This window comes from Terrapene carolina, unplaced genomic scaffold (genome assembly GCF_002925995.2).
Source record: "Terrapene carolina triunguis isolate 2854851 unplaced genomic scaffold, T_m_triunguis-2.0 Scaffold96, whole genome shotgun sequence".
Taxonomy (NCBI): Eukaryota; Metazoa; Chordata; order Testudines; family Emydidae; genus Terrapene; species Terrapene triunguis.
The window spans coordinates 78256048-78268648 of record NW_020664447.1 but is presented as its reverse complement, the minus strand read 5'-3'; positions in this window follow the sequence as shown (position 1 = coordinate 78268648).

Sequence of the window (12601 nt, the reverse complement as noted above, 5' to 3'; positions counted from 1 at the left end):
GCGGGACGGGCTGAGCGCGGCAGCTCCCCAGCGGCCCCGCCGGCTCTGCCTGCCCGTGCAAGGGGCGAGCCCGGGGAGGCGCGTCCGTCAGTCCCAGGAGCACCGCGCCGCTGCCAGCGCCGGACACCGGCTCGGCGCCCTGGGGGGCAGCTGGCCGCTCTCGCCCACCCCGCCTCGGAACGGTCCCCCCTTCGCTCGCCCAAGACCGCCGCTCGGCTGCCCTCTCCCCCTGCCCGCCTCACGGAGCCTTTGGGCAGCCTGGCGTCTGCAGCCAGCCCCTCCTCTCACCCAGCCCGTGGGTGGGGGCCGGGGAGGCTCCGGTGTTTTAAACCGGCCCTTTCTGTTCCTGCAGTTCGCCGCAAACTGCCTTTGGGAGACAGGGAGGGTCAGATCCGGCCCTGATTTCACTGCACTGTCACCGCCGGCGAATTTGGCCCGTTAGACTTGGGCTGCTCTGACCGACGCAGCTGAGAGGAAGGAGGGTCCCTCTGATTAGCTTGCTAGACTCAGGAGACCCCAGTTCAGTTCCCTGCTCCACTACAATCCCACGTGTGACCTTGGGCAAGTCACTCAGGGCAGATCCTCAGCGGTATTCAGGCACCTAACTCTGATTGAAATCAATGGGCGTTAGGTACCTACATACATGAGTCTCTTTGCAAAATGAGGCTAATAGCACTTCCCTACCTTACAAGGTGTTGTGAGGATAAACACATCAAAGACTGTGGGTTACTCAGATACTAGGGTAATAGGTTCTGAGCCAACTCTATGCCACTGCAGTTAAAGGAATTACACTAGCTGTGAATTTGGTCCTCTGCCTTTAACTACACTGCTTTCAATAATTCGTAGAGACAGCATCGAGAAAAAATGGTGGGTCTGACTGTGACTGGCCACAGCACCCTAGTATTTCAGTGGACGTAAATGACTAGAGAAGTCAGTATGCAGTGTTGCTGTAGCTCTGTGGGTCCCAGTATATTAGATAGACAAGGTGGGTGTGGTAATATCTTTTATTGGACCAATTTCTTTTTACTCACCAACAGAAGTCAGTCCAATAAAATATTACCTCACCCACCTTGTCTCCCTAGACAAGTCAGTGGTAGTCAAGAGCCTTAACTCTAAGGGCATCCTAAAGCTGCCCAGGCCTCTATCCCACTACTTGTTTGCTGCGGTGGTGCCAGCTGAACTCATCGCAGAGTGGCATGAGAAAGGTATCGTGGACGAAGAAATAAGGCCGCCATCCCTAGAAGCCTTTGGGAGAGGATTGCAGAGTATCTCCATGAAAGTTTCGTCAAGATCTCTGAGGAGGATAAAAGAAACCTCCCTATTCACGTAAGAGTGCTTCACATTCTTGTCCCCCTTGCCTAGCCCAGCAAGGGAATGAAAAGCAGATGCCAGCTCTGCAGGGGGGTCATTTCAGATTTTGGTAGCGGGGGCAACTTTCACCATGATTCCAGGGGCTACTTAAACACCTGAAAACTCTAGGTATTTTTGGCAGATAATAACTTAGAAATTAGTTTTGGAGCCTTAATACAAGAACTAAAAACTTTAATTGGTAAATAAAATTCATTCAGAATATTTGCTCAATATCATTGTCCTTACAATATACCACCAATCACCCATATACTTTTTTATTTTCATTTCTATTACCATCTGGAAAATTATAAGCAAGCAAATATATGCACTCTTAATTTGTATATCTCATTTCTCATTAAAAAGTTAAGAAGTCTAAAGTAGTTGGGTTTCCCCTCAAACATTCCTCTAAAATATGGAATAACTAACAAATTAGAGAACAAATTCATTTTGTACTAGCTTAAAAAAAAGGAAAGACAAAAAGCTTTTAAAGTGATAATTGGAAAGAAAATATTAGAATAGATTGACCAACATGGATTTCCTATCAGATCTAAGACATCTGAAAATGTATTTCCAGTAGAAAAATGTTATCACTGTTTTCCAATGGCAATGTGTTTTCTTTTCCTATTAAATTACTTCAGTAATAAGAAATAAAGTCTTAAATATTGTAATCTGTTTATACAATGCATTTGATATTTCTCAGGCACAAATGAAAATACACTTCAGTTCAAGATACTTAAGGTGTGAAGCTTCAAAACATAAACACAAATTTAAAAATTGGACTTGCATTTAAGAACAACTGATCTAAAAGCCTGTTTTAGCCTGTGGAAACTGTTCAGTGCTATAATGTAAAATAGAAATCCTGAGTATCTACAGCAGAGGTGGGCAAACTATGGCCCACGGGACCCTCCTGGCCGGCTCCTGAGCTCCTGGCCCAGGAGGCTAGCCCCCCGCCCCTCCGCTGCTGTTCCCCTTCCCCCGCAGCCTCAGCTCACTGCTGCAATTCTCTCGCGATGGTGGCGTGGCGTGGCTGGCTCCAGCTGGGCGGCATGGCTGCCTGTTCTGGTGTTCTGGGTGGCGCAGCTGTAGCGCCGCCAGCCACTGGTGCTCCAGGCAGCACAGTAAGGGGGCAGGGAGCATGGGGGGTTGGATAGAGGGCAGGGGAATTGGGGGTGGTGGTCAAGGGGCAGGGGTGTGGATAGGGGTCAGGGCAGTCAGAGGGCGGGGAACTGGTGGCTTGAAGGAGGGCAGTCAGGCAGGAGACGGGGGGTTGGATGGGGCGGCTGGGGGCAGTCAGGGGCAGGGGTTCCAGGGGCAGTCAGGGAGAAGGGGTGGTTGGATGGGGCGGGGGTCCCAGGGGGGCAGTTAGGAATGAGAGGAGGGGTTGGATGGGGTGGTGGGGGGCAGTCAGGGGTGGAGGGTCTGGGGTGGTTGGGGACAGGGAGGGGTGGATGGCGCAGGGGTCCCGGGGGGGGGGCGTCAGGGGACAGGGAATGGGGGGGGTTGGATGGGGCAGGAGTCCAGGGGGGGTTGTCGGGGGGGGGAGAAGTGGGGGGATTGGATAGGGGGCGGGGGCTGGGCCACGCCTGGCTGTCTGGGGAGGCACAGCCTCCCCAACCGACCCTCCATACAATTTTGGAAACTCGATGTGGCCCTCAGGCCAAAAAGTTTGCGCGCCCCAATCTCTAACTCACACAGTGACCCAACTGGATGATTCTTAACCGTGCTGTAATGAAAATATGACACTATATGTCTTAAATATTATTGAGACAATTTGCCCTCTAAACAATGTCATTTCAAGGGCATAATCATATATTAAGGAAGTTAGTAAAGAGACTTGTTCCGGATCTGTAACAAACTTGTAGGATTAACATGAGAGCAGGAGGATGGTCTGAATACATCATGAAGTGTCATGACAGATATGTTTGTTTAATTCTTTGAGTGGCGTTTTGATGGCAGGGAATTAGCTAAATAGGGAGACAAAAGAAGGATGAGAGGACATTGAATCACGGGGATAAAATGGAAGGTGAAAGGAAGAGAGGAGGAGTGAATGGGGAAGAGAAAAAGGCTTGGTTTACACTACATCCACACCACTGAGCCACGTAGTTATTCTGACCTTAACCCTCCATGTAGACAGCACTATGTCAGTGGGAGAGCTACTCCTGCCGACAGAGCTATTGCCTGTCACGGAGATGGAGTTATTAAGCTGACGGTAGATCTCTCTCCCGTCAGCTTGGAGCGTGTTCACAAGATGGGCTGCAGTGCAGCTGTGGGGATGTAAATTTGTAGTGTAGATTGGCCCAAAGATTAAAAACCTCATCAGCAAAGCCCAACAGATCCCATAGTGCCTTCCTCTGCAGCATGGAACAGGGATCATCTGGACACACTCCACCTAATCAAGTCTCTGCCACACACTGCATGGGGCTCAAGGCATTGGTGGCATCTCGGTCTCTTTTTCCCTGCCTGTGGCTTGCAACAGTTTAGCCTCTTGAGGACTGGAAAGGGGACAAGACATTTGACTCTGATTTGGTCCAATAAAATCTGTTTGGAAAGATTCAGAAGCGAGTTATTTATAAAATAAGGCACAGCCAGGGACAGCAATTAACCCTGGTTCCTGGGTTACCTACCAAATTAGTGGGAGAGCTGGGGCCAGAACCCAGGAGTCCTGACTGTGTGGCACACTCAACTTTAGAGCTGCAGCATTATGGAGAGGAGAGAATGTTCGGGATCAAGAGAGGAGAAGGAGAGAGAAGGACAGTGGTGGGAGGAGCAGGAGAGAGAAAAGCCACCACAGGTAGATCAGGATGAGTCAGTGCAGCAGCAGTTCCAACACCAGAGAGAGGAGACGGTGCAGGAGCAGCGCTGTGAAAAAGAGCAGGAACAAAACTCAAGGAGGATGCCCACGAGGGGGTGATCACAGATGCAGCACTTTTGTGACATGGTCTCCTTAGTAGCCTGAGGTGAAAGGGACAGACACTGGTTAAATGGGAATTGGGGAAACTCTGTGACCAATACCAATGGAGCAGGAATCATGGGACCTTTATCTCTCCCTGCTCCTCTCAGGGGAAAGTGTTGGAGCCCTATTCCTGACTAGGCCAGGAGGAGGAAGGGAAAGTATCTGTGTGAGTTAGAGATGGGTTGTACAAAGATACTAAAAGTCCAAAGGAACCAATGGTAGAGGTCTGAGTCAGGTCCAGAGGCACAGACTGGCACAGTGTCTGGATGGAGATGGTGGATGCCCTCACCATGGTGATGAGGTCTACAGCAGCTGCTGAGGGGTTGTCATGAATTGCTAAGAGTGCATCCAGCCAAGAGGCTGACCAGATGACAGGGTGAGAGTTGGGCATGCAACCTTCCAGTCTTTGCCAATACAGACACAAGCACACACCCATTCGCCCATGGACACATGATAACGCCTCACAAGGGCAGGGCATTATTTCTGCTACTGGGTGTCTCCCACTGTGGGCTATGGATTCCCTCCTAAATGGGTGGTGGGCAGATGTCAATGCAAACGGGGCCAAACCCTTCAGCTCCAGACTGTACTTCACAGATGATTGAATAAACGGCCCAGCCAGCAACAGGGTTGAATTCCTCCTGAACCCATTGTGATGGAGTTTGAAAGGGGTGAAATTTAGGGGGCTGTGATTCCATGGTAAGAAACTCAGTTCCCTGTAAATAACCTGGAATATAGGGCACAGCATCAGGGGTCCTGCCTGGTTACGGCCTTTAGAGTTACTGCAAGAAGAATAGTAATGAAATCATAACTGTTAATAGTGTCAGCCTGAGCCTAGTGGGGATTGGAGCTGGTTGGGAGCAGGGACTATGATTGTGAAGTCCGTTAGAATGTAGCAGTTTCCTTGGGCAGTTTGGCTGATCAATGGACATCATAGTACTGATGGCCTCCGCTCTCCAGTCAGTTCTGCAGGACCAGCCCGTGCCTCTTGGGCAGGGTCAGCTCTAGACCAAATGGTGCCCCAGGCAAGGAGCATATTATCTCATAGAATATCAGGGTTGGAAGGAACCTCAGGAGGTCATCTAGTCCAACCCCCTGCTCAAAGCAGGACCGATCTCCAGACAGATTTTTACCCCAGTTCCCTAAATGGCCCCCACAAGGACTGAACTCAGCATCTTTGGTTTCCCCTCCTCCATTTGTTAAACTTTTGAATACCTTATTTTTTATTGCATGTGTAGCCCATTTTATAACTTTGATGCATGATTTGCATGCATGATCTATGTCACATAAGATAAATTTGCATCTGTAAAGCTGTATTTATTCATGCCATATAGAAGCAATAAAAAAATTTGTTTCCTCCAAGTTTTCAATTTTAAGAATAACTGAAATGTACTAACATCAAAAAATTGAACTGTGCACCAACATTATGTGGACCAACATTAAATAGTGTTACAGTTGGTGACAGCCTTAGAATGTTAACCCTAGTCCTTTAGTTCAAAAGCTTGCTTTTCTTGCCTTTGCCCTCGTGAACTGAAGCACAGCATCAGAGAGATCCAAAGACTGGCCAATGGCATTTTCAAGCGATAAAATAGCAAGCGATGTCAGTCTCTCATTGGCTAGCGTTGATCAAAGATATGTTTTAATGAGCCTGAGCTTCAAAAAGCTGTGCTCACCACTCGCGACTGTGATCGGCAACGTGAACAGAATCCTCAAAGCTATCCACACATTAGGAAAAGTGTCCTTCAGCTCTGCATCATGAATGACTTGGAGACCTTGGAGTGAAGAGTGCTTCCTGTGTTGCAAAATGGGATGGATGTTGTCCTGTGTTCCCTCTAAGCTGCATGGTTGGGCGGCTGCCCAGAAGTGATTCAAGTGCCACACACTTGATTAGCAGAGCCGCGCACATTCATCAGCGTGTGTTCAGGTGCCCTCCGCCCCCGCTGCTTTGAAGCCACGTTGCTCCTGCAGCTGCTCCTGGGACCCTCCTGCTGGCTGTGCAGAGCGGAGAAGGGAAGGGTGCTGATGTCAGGGAGTCCCCCTCCCCTCTGCCCCTGTACCCCATCTCCACAGAGCAGGGGAGAGGGGACAGGACTCGGAACAGGAGAGCCGCTGTGGTCTGAGGTGTGAACAAGCCTTCTGGACAGTGTGTGCCTTAAAGAGACAGCACACGGTCTCTCAGAGACTTCCCCAGCAGCCAACTCAACAATCTCTGGCTCCGTCTCTGACACACACACACACACACAGAGTCTCTCCCCCTCCCCTCTGCCCATGTACCCTATCTCCGCAGAGTGAGGGAGGGGGGACAGGGCTCAGGAGCAGGAGAGCTTTAAGTGAGTGCCTTAAAGAGACAGCACATGACATCTTTCAGGCTGGGTCTACACTACAGCGGGGGTCCGACCTAAGATACGCAACTTCAGCTACGTGAATACCGTAGCTGAAGTTGCGTATTTTAGGTCGGCTTACCTGGCGGTGAGGACGTGGGAAAGTCGACCGCTGCCGCGCTGCCGCCGACTCCGCTGCCGCCTCTTGCCGAGGTGGATTTCTGGAGTCGACGGCAGAGCGATCAGGGATCGATTTTACCGCGTCTTCACTAGACGCGGTAAGTCGATCCCCGATAGACCGATTGCTAGCCGCCGGATCGGTGGGTAGTGAAGACATGCCCTCAGAAACTTCCCCAGCAGCCAGCATACACACTGTCTCTGTGTCACAGTCACACTGTCTTTAGGACACCCCCCCCCCACACACACACACTGTCTGTGTGTGTGTGTGTGTGGTGTGTGTGTGTCTCTCTCTCTCTCTCTCACATACACACACACACTCTCACAAACACACATACTGTCTCTGTCACACACACACACTGTGTGTCACACACACAGTCTGTCTTATACACACAGTCTCTCTCTCTCACACACACACTGTCTTTGTGTGTGTGTGTCTCTCTCTCTCTCTCTCTCTCTCTCACACACACACACACACACACACACAGAGTTTTTCACACTCCCCTCCCAACACATACTTGCATTATTGTTGTTGTTACTTCTTGGTACTTCCTGCAATGCACCTATATGCTCTGTAATTTTATTCTTTCAAAGTGTGTTATTTTAGTTTTTTGACTGGTCTATGCATTTCATAATTTTCATTTCTCTCTTACTCTTAAATTCTTTGAGTAGTGAGTTCTAAAATGCCTAACCTGTCCTGACTGGAGTAATTATCCCTATAGTAATTTTAAAAATATATATATTATATCTAATTATCTAGGTTGTTTGTTTCTACTGGTGGTGCACATCTGCACATTACCTCAGTGGACATAACAAAATTTATTCCGCACATGGATGGAAAAAAATTAGAGGGAACATTGATGTTGTCCATTTCGACATAGAGTTGTCTATCATTGACATCTGAACATTCCACAGGCGTCAGCGTCTGGTGAAGGTTTGTACAATTGTTCAAGAGTGTTTTCCTGTCCCCTGGCAACTTAGTAAGTTAATACAAAAGCCTTTTTGTTGTACTTCATCTGTCCTAACCTTTCTTTGATGGACACTTGATCAGTGTCAACAAGCAAGCAAAAAAATGCTACATAGAGATGTGGGGGTTGGCTTTGGGGTATCAGTTCAGGTTTCCATAGAGATGGAGCTGGTGGAGAAATTCAGAAACAGATCCAGGTCCGGATTCAACATCTTGCCTAAATAAAGAAGAGCTGGAGCCCAGGTGATGTGGTAAGAGACAAGTCTCTTGACAAACTAGCTGAGGAAACCTAGAATGAATAACAAGGACTCGGTTCTGGGGGAAGCTGGAGTGTGAACAAAGCAAAGTAGCTGAGTGGGCAGACTGATCAGCTGAAATGCATCACTGCCCTTGGGTAGGAGCAATTCTAAGAGGGTGCTACCATTGTGAAGGCAGTACTGGGATATACCATTGGGGGTGGCACCAGCTTTCCATTGCTGACTCTCCTGTCACTGGTGTCAGAATGAGGAAGGGACAGTCCCTACCCCATAGGAGTTTAGCTTTCTTGTTTTAACAATGTCAATTCTGCCCATAGGTCTAACAGTGCACAAGCAGCCACAGTCCATCCACAGAGAGAGAGAGAGAGAGAGAGAGAGAGAAAGGAGTGAACAAGTGAGAATTGGAGCCCATCAGCAAAGACAAACACATCCCACTGTGCCCTCAGTGCAGTGAGTGGGGTTTGCTGTCACACAACAGAGAGAGAGGAGAATGTTCTGCTTTTCTCTCAGTTATTCAGTCTGGGAGGTCTCTGGGACAGGGCTGGACTGGTGTGGTGTAAACGCACAGCACGCTCAAGGCACTATCCCCATGATTTACGCTCCCCCCCCCCTCCATCCTGCTACCCTGCTTTCTGGGCCAGTGACATACAAGAAACCCCATCCCTCCCACCTAGGCCATGGAGAGAACAGGAAGCTCTACATTGCACACACCCGTTACTCTTAATATCTGCAGCTCTGTATTAGGGCAAAGACTATAAACAAATCTCATGCTTCAGGGCTTCAGCCAGCATGAAAGGCCCCATGCAGCAGCTTGCTCAAGCCCCTGCTTGATCCAACACGGCTTTTCCCAGAGGGATGGAGGCCCCCTGCAACGCAACGGAAACAGGACTGACAGAAGAACGCTGCGGAGATTTAGCACAACCTCAATCCGCCAGCCTGGGAAGCATCTACTCTCCCCCTGTGGTGTTGGCTCCTAAGAAGCTGTCAGGTCTGCAGGGCTGGCTTGGGTTTGACAGTTGGAAATGAAAGCCTGCCACCCGGTGCAAGCAATGGGTAATGAGCACAAATCTGGCACAATCCAGAGACAGTGTTACATTTTCCCTGTATTGGGACACTTTTCTTGCTTTTTCTTTCATTTTGAGTTGCGTGTGAAAAATTGGACAGGTGCTAACCAGCTCAGGGCTAGCAGCCTCTGGGGTTTAGCATGGTTGTAAGGACAGCTAATACTCTGGAAATGTTTGTGCTGTTGTTTGGCAAGGTATCCACAGCTCTGCCAGCTCCTTCCATGGCCTCCTTGATGCTCCCATAACTCCTCTACCTCTGAGACTTTCCGACCCTTCAAGAGGATCTCAGCGACAGATCCCTGTGCTATTGATTTAGATGGAATATATAGGCCCAAAGAGCCAAAGGTATTAATGCGACCCTGAAAATGTCCAACATTAAACAGTGTTGGACAAGGTTTTGGGTTTGGTATACAGAAACTTCAACCTGCTTAGTATGCTAACTTGATTTTTAGAGGGCTGATTTATTATAGGCTCTCCAATGATCTGACCAGAAGATAATCAAGTTCTTGTCCTGAAATCAGGCTACAGAATTCAATGCAGAGAGTTCAATATTTTGTAAGGAACCTCAGAGTGTGTGGCAAGAACACTCACGCTGAGCACAAAGCAGAGATTTTTATTAAAGGAAAACGTCATCAAAGCTCCAGACCACAGAATTAAAAAGAAATATTAAGGTTTAAGAGTACCTGTGGTAACATTCCTCACAAAAGCTAATTAAACTGGTATATTCATACCCTTCTTGTGGACCTGGTGATGAGACACAGGACCAGCCTCGCCTCTGACATGCTAGAAGAGTCCGATGGTCCAGTTTCGTCAATGCCGATCGTGGAGAGTAGGGTCAGTGTTGAGTAACTAAGTTATACTGTGAAAGATAAGCTGGTAGCTAAACAAAGGGGAACTAAAAATCTAAAAGAATAATCTCCCCCTGGTGGTTTGCCCTCTTACAGAGTCTTGGCACTATCCTGAATATTCATGTCAGTACCCAATCTTCTATGCCCAAATCTCATTTCCTCACCCACACAATCTTAGAGTTCACTTATTCTATAGGCTAGCATATTCTTACATATTAATGCCAATTATCTGATACCCTGTTACCTTTGGCCTGAACCGTTACTTCCATGTTCTTGTGAACCGTATGGTTATTAGTATGTCCCAGAATTGGTAAACACATTCAGTTCCTCAAAGTCTAAAAGGATAACCAGTAGGCCACAGGTTACAAACACTCATGCAAATTTGCTCTAGCTAATAATACAGGATACAGGCCTGTAGGTTCCTGCATTACAGCCAAATATAATGATGTAATATTTACTAAAATTATTCAATACAAAAATATAAGCCAAAATAATCTAATCAAACCAGTCAATAAAGACAGGTTATATAATATAGCAAGCTAGCCCTGTGGACTACAAGTACCATGGAAAACACATCATCATTAAACATAATTTTAGTCTTTAATTAAACATACAGAAAAGAAGGAAAAACAGTTAAAGCATTTGAAAAGTATTAAGTAAGGCTTTCATTTTAATAACATCCCTTGTTTCCTTTTCAAAGGAACCCCCTCCCTTGTTTGACAGTCTCTTAGATCAGTGGTTTCAATCTGGGGTCCACAAACTATGTCTAAGCGGTCCGTGAAAGGTTGTTGTTACCATAAAACAGTGGTTTTCAACCTGTGGATCCCCTGGTGGGTTTGCAGACCATGTCTAAGATTTCCAAATTGGTCCGCACCTCCATTCAAAATTTTTTAGAGGTCTGCAAAAGAAAAAAGGTTGAAAAACCACAGTCTTAGATGGTATCAAAGATGGTAAAAAATGTCCTTTTTGGGGAAAGAGAAGAAGTTATTTGAAATTGGCTGGAGCTGTTGTTGAAGGTGGGGAAGAAACACACATAGGTGTATATTCGTCAGTCAAAGTCTCACTTCCTAGGTGGCATATGGGATTTAGCCGAAACTGGTGATGTCAACTGGTTCACTCTCTCTGGCCCAGTCTGCTCACGACATCTTTCAGGATTAGAATAGAGACAGTTCAGGGCCCAGGAGTTGGTTGAGGTGGCAACTGTGAAGGTGAAGCTCATTCCTTCTCTTGTCTTTCAGTCAGCCAGCAGCCTTTCCCGCTCAAAGTCTCTTTTTGAGAATCTGAAAAGGGGAGCAGTATGCAGAATAGCCCATCCCCTCATATTTTGTCCACAAATTAGGCCTAATTTCCAACACACCAATTTTGGTTCATTGACTTCCAGTCTCACATTGTTCTTGTTTACCAGGCATGATCTTAACGCAGTTCTTGAAGTATATTACTAGGCCTTTTTGTTCGGACTAATTCCATCTTTTTCACCTTTTCCCATCAACACTTGTTATTATAGGCTATTGCGTCACTTCTATGAACTGTTATTCACTTTTCACAGTTGAGGTCACCATTAGGGTATCTTTGTAGGCCCAGTTATCACAACAGCCCTCACCCCGGATAGGGCATCCAGACCTCAGCAATGTCCCCAGCTGGCCTTCAAGCAAAAAGGCATCTGGCTCAGTCCCATATTAACCTCCAGCAACGTACTTGGAGAGAAAGATAGAGTCCCTTTATTTGGGTGTAACAGGATAGTCAGGGAGGAGCAATGTAGAAGCAGGGCTTGGAGCAAGTTGAGCACAGAAACAGAGTGTAACCACAGGCATATGCATTGAGCAGCCAGTGAATTGCTGCTGTTGGGCTTAAGAGCAAGACTGTTAGCTTCCTCAGCCAACCAGGTGAGGCAATCCGTCAGGTGGTCTAGTTGATGCATCCCAGCTGTGCTCATTAGGCTGGCAGGAGACTGAGCAAGTGCAGCTGCAGGGCCTTATACCTGACAGCATGTGTACCGTAGGACATTACCAAAGACAGTAATGCTGTCAAAGTGATAGCATCAATGCGATAGGCAGATTATCATGCCCTTATTTATGCTCAATAGTACCTTAGCCCATGAGCAGTACCACTGAAGTCAATGGGAACTCAGTGTAAGGGCATTACAATCTGGCCCTACAGGAACAGACGGATGCTGTACCATGTCACAGCCTGTCTTCTGCCCATCTTAATTGGAAGTGATAAGAAACACAGTTCAGCTCCAATTATCCTGAACTCCCTTTTATCCAAGACAGGGTCATGTTCCCCATCATCTATTAATTACCATCTATTTCTAAACAGTAGCGTTTTCCCAAGTAGTTCTTCCCTTAATTGAGATAGGCCATTTGGAAGCTAATCCAGTTGAGTGCTTCGTCAAGCGTGGAGCACTGTCATATTAGGATCCAGCTAACGTCAGCGGTAAAAGTAGTACAGGGTAAATGCGAAGACACAGCACAACTTTTGCTTCCAGTGTGTGTTCACTGAGCAACATGGACTGGGATTAGAGAGAAGGACAGTGTGAAAGACAGAGTGAGAGACAGATAAGAAAGGAGGAAAAACTATATATGGGCAAAATTTAAAATGTTTTACAAATTCATGGTGGTTTTGTCCAATTACTTTGACTGTAAAAACCCTAAAAAGAAAGTTTGCAAA